Source organism: Arachis hypogaea, chromosome 7 (assembly GCF_003086295.3).
Source record: "Arachis hypogaea cultivar Tifrunner chromosome 7, arahy.Tifrunner.gnm2.J5K5, whole genome shotgun sequence".
NCBI classification, from domain to species: Eukaryota; Viridiplantae; Streptophyta; class Magnoliopsida; order Fabales; family Fabaceae; genus Arachis; species Arachis hypogaea.
Genome location: NC_092042.1, coordinates 33,698,834 through 33,703,588, shown reverse-complemented (window position 1 = coordinate 33,703,588; position 4,755 = coordinate 33,698,834). Strand labels below are relative to the sequence as shown.

Below are 4,755 nucleotides of genomic sequence, written 5' to 3'. Positions count from 1 at the left end.
AAAGCTAAGAGAAGCTAAAGCACTACTTTATGTAGAGGACCTAACAGAAATCTTCAAACAAGAAGAAGACATGGCAGCCGAAAACAACAACAATGCCAACAATGCAAGGAAGGTGCTGGGTGACTTTACTGCACCTACTCCCGACTTCTATGGGAGAAGCATCTCTATCCCTACCATTGGAGCAAACAACTTTGAGCTTAAGCCTCAATTTGTTTCTCTAATGCAACAGAATCGCAAGTTCCATGGACTTCCATTGGAAGATCCTCATCAGTTTTTAGCTGAATTCTTGCAAATCTGTGACACTGTCAAGACCAATGGGGTTGACCCTGAGCTCTACAGACTTATGCTATTCCCTTTTGCTGTAAGAGACAGAGCTAGGATATGGTTGGACTCACAACCTAAAGAAAGCCTGAACTCTTGGGAAAAGCTAGTCAATGCCTTCTTGGCAAAGTTCTTTCCACCTCAAAAATTGAGTAAGCTTAGAGTGGAAGTCCAAATCTTCAGACAGAAGGAAGGTGAATCCCTCTATGAAGCTTGGGAAAGATACAAACAGTTGATCAGAAAGTGTCCTTCTGACATGATTTTTGAATGGAGCATCATAGGTATCTTCTATGATGGTCTGTCTGAACTGTCCAAGATGTCATTGGACATCTCTGCTGGATGATCTCTTCATCTGAAGAAGATGCCTGCAGAAGCTCAAGAACTCATTGAAATGGTTACAAATAACCAATTCATGTACACTTCTGAAAGGAATCTTGTGAACAATGGGACAAATCAGAAGAAAGGAGTTCTTGAGATTGATACTCAGCAAGTCAATATGATTTCTCAAAGTCTGTCTGGAATGCAAGCTGCACCAGGCAGTACTAAGGACGCTTTATCTGAAGAAGAAGCTTATGATCCTGAGAACCCATCGATGGAAGAGGTGAATTATATGGGAGAACCCTATGGAAACACCTGTAATCCTTCATGGAGAAATCATCCAAATATCTCATGGAAGGATCAACAGAGACCTCAACAAGGTTTCAACAACAATAATGGTGGAAGAAACAGGTTTAGCAATGGCAAGCCTTTTCCATCATCTTCTCAGCAACAGACCGAGAATTCTAAGCAGAGCCACTCTGACTTAGCAACCAGGGTCTCTGATCTAATCAAAACCACTCAAAGTTTCATGACTGAAACAAGGTCCTCCATTAGAAACTTGGAGGCACAAGTGGGTCAGCTGAGTAAGAAAGTTACTGAACTCCCTCCTAGTACTCTTCCAAGCAATACGGAAGAGAATCCAAAAGGAGAGTGTAAGGCCATCAACATGGCCAAATTTGGAGAGGAGGAAGAGGCAGTGATCGCCACTGAGGAAGACCTCAATGGACGTCCACTGGCCTCCAATGAGTTCCCTAATGAGGAACCATGGGAATCTGAGGCTCACACTAAGACCATAGAGATTCTATTGGATTTACTTCTGCCATTCATGAGCTCTGATGAGTATTCTTCCTCTGAAGAGGACGAAGATGTCACTGAAGAGCAAGTTGCTAAGTACCTTGGAGCAATCATGAAGCTAAATGACAAGTTATTTGGTAATGAGACTTAGGAGGATGAACCCCCTTTGCTCACCAAAGAACTGGATGACTTGACTAGACAGAGATTACCTCAAAAGGGACAGGACCCTGGAAAGTTCTCAATACCTTGTACATTGGGCACCATGACCTTCGAGAAGGCTCTGTGTGACCTAGGGTCAAGCATAAACCTCATGCCTCTCTCTATAATGGAGAAGCTAGGGATCTTTGAGGTACAAGCTGCAAGAATCTCACTAGAGATGGTAGACAATTCAAGAAAACAAGCTTATGGACTTGTAGAGGATGTTCTGGTAAAGATTGAAGACCATTACATCCCTGCTGATTTCATAGTCCTAGAGACTGGGAAGTGCATGGATGAATCCATCATCCTTGGCAGACCCTTCCTAGCCACAACAAAGGCTGTGATTGATGTTGACAGAGGAGAATTGATCATTGAAGTGAATGAAGAATCCTTTGTGTTTAAGGCTCAAGGATATCCCTCTGTAACCATGGAGAGGAAGCATGAAGAGCTTCTCTCAAAACAGAGTCAAATAGAGCCCCCACAGTCAAACTCTAAGTTTGGTGTTGGGAGGCCACAACCAAATTCTAAGTTTGGTGTTGAACCCCCATATTCAAACTCTAAGTTTGGGGTTGGGAGGTTCCATCATTACTCTGAACATCTGTGAGGCTCCATGAGGGCCCATGGTGGACGAAATTGTGATCACTTGTTCTTTCTACTTGTAGGATGTATACTCTGAGGGTATTGTTTATTTCCTTCACAATCTCGTTCAACTAACCAGCAAGTGTACTGGGTCGTCCAAGTAATAAACCTTACGTGAGTAAGGGTCGAATCCACAGAGATTGTTGGTATGAAGCAAGCTATGGTCACCTTGCAAATCTCAGTTAGGCAGATTAAAAATGGTTTATGGGTTTTCGAATAATTAATAATAAAAAGAAGAATTAATAAAAGGGATAAAGATACTTATGCAGATTCATTGGTAGGAATTTCAGATAAGCGGATGGAGATGCTGTAGAGCTCTTGGACGCCTGCTCTCCCATTCCTTCTACTCAGTCCTTCTTACTCCTTTCCATGGCAAGCTTTGTATAGGGGTTCACCATCAACTGTGGCTACTTTCATTCCTCACGGGGAAATATCCTGTGCGGCTGTCACTCGCGCAGCTAACCAGTCTGGAGGCATCACCCATGGCTGATGGCTACATCCCATCCTCGCAGTGAAAACTATGCTAACGCACTCTGTCACAGTACGGCTAATCACCGGTTGGTTCCCGCTCCTACTGGAATAGAATCCCTCTTTTGCGTCTGTCACCAACGCCCAGCAGGTTAAAGTTTGAAGCACGTCACGGTCATTCATTACCAGAATCCTACTCGGAACACCACAGACAAGGTTGGACTTTCCGGATTCCCAGGATCCTACTCGGAATACCACAGACAAGGTGAGACTTTCCGGATCCTCATAAATGCCGCCATCTATCTAGCTTATACCACGAAGATTCTGTTGAGGAATCTAAGAGATACACATTCAAGCTCTGTTGCATGTAGAACGGAAGTGGTTGTCAATCACGCGCATTCATAAGTGAGAATGATAATGAGGGTAATCTGGCTCATCACATTCATCATGTTCTTGGGTACGAATGAATATCTTGGAATAAGAATAAGATAGAGAATTAAATAAAAGATAATAGAATTTCATTAATACTTGAGGTACAGCAGAGCTCCACACCCTTAATCTATGGTGTGCAGAAACTCCACCGTTGAAAATACATAAACAAAGAGTTCAGGCATGGCCGAATGGCCAGCCCTCTCTAACGTGATCACAGGACTCAAAATACTATCCCGGATCTGGTCAAAGACGTCTAATACAGTAGATAAATGTTCTATTTATAATAAACTAGCTACTAGGGTTTACATGAGTAAGTAATTGATGCATAAATCCACTTCCGGGGCCCACTTGGTGTATGTTTGGGCTGAGCTTGATTAATCCACGAGCTGAGGCTTCTCTTGGAGTTGAACTCCAAGTTATGACGTGTTTTGGGCGTTCAACTCCGGATCATGACGTTTTTCTGGCGTTTAACTCCAGACAGCAGCTTGTACTCGGCGTTCAACGCCAAGTTACGTCGTCATTCTTCGAATAAAGTATGGACTATTATATATTGCTGGAAAGCCCTGGATGTCTACTTTCCAACGCCGTTGAGATCGCGCCAATTGGAGTTCTGTAGCTCCAAAAAATTCATTTCGAGTGCAGGGAGGTCAGATTCCAACAGCATCAGCAGTCCTTTTGTCAGCCTTCTTCAGAGTTTTGCTCAAATCCCTCAATTTCAGTCAGAATTTACCTGAAATCACAGAAAAACACACAAACTCATAGTAAAGTCCAGAAATGTGAATTTATCATAAAAACTAATGAAAACATCCCTAAAAGTAGCTTAAACTTACTAAAAACTATATGAAAACAATGCCAAAAAGCGTATAAATTATCCGCTCATCACAACACCAAACTTAAATTGTTGCTTGTCCCCAAGCAACTGAAAATCAAGTAGGATAAAAAGAAGAGAATATACTATAAAGTCCAAAATATCAATGAATATTAATTTAATTAGATGAGCGGGACTTGTAGCTTTTTGCTTCTGAACAGTTTTGGCATCTCACTTTTTCCCTTGAAGTTTAGAGTGATTGGCTTCTCTAGGAACTTAGAATTTCAGATAGTGTTATTGACTTTCCTAGTTAGGCATGTTGATTCTTGAACACAGCTATTTTATGAGTCTTGGCTGTGGCCCTAAGCACTTTGTCTTCCAGTATTACCACCGGATACACAAATGCCACAGACACATAACTGGGTGAACCTTTTCAGATTGTGACTCAGCTTTGCTAAAGTCCCCAGTTAGTGGTGTCCAGAGCTCTTAAGCACACTCTTTAGCTTTGGATCACGACTTTAACCATTCAGTCTCAAGCTTTTCACTTGGACCTTCATGACACAAGCACATGGTTAGGGACAGCTTGATTTAGCCGCTTAGGCCTGGATTTTATTTCCTTGGGCCCTCCTATCCATTAATGCTCAAAGCCTTGGATCTTTGCTAAAATTTTTGCCACTTTTTTTTTTTTCACTGCTTTTTCTTGCTTCAAGAATCAATTTCATGATGTTTTTCATATCATCAATAACATTTCTCTTTGTTCATCATTCTTTCAAGAA

At 41.9% G+C, this 4,755-nt stretch overlaps 1 non-coding gene across 1 annotated transcript; it reads right to left on the bottom strand.

Moving 5' to 3' along the window:
• Positions 1–475: 475 nt before the first annotated feature.
• Positions 476–584, bottom strand: LOC112704753 (small nucleolar RNA R71). The gene has a single exon (XR_003155361.1). It is a non-coding gene; the product is annotated as a small nucleolar RNA R71 (small nucleolar RNA).
• Between the last annotated feature and the right edge of the window lie 4,171 nt (positions 585–4,755).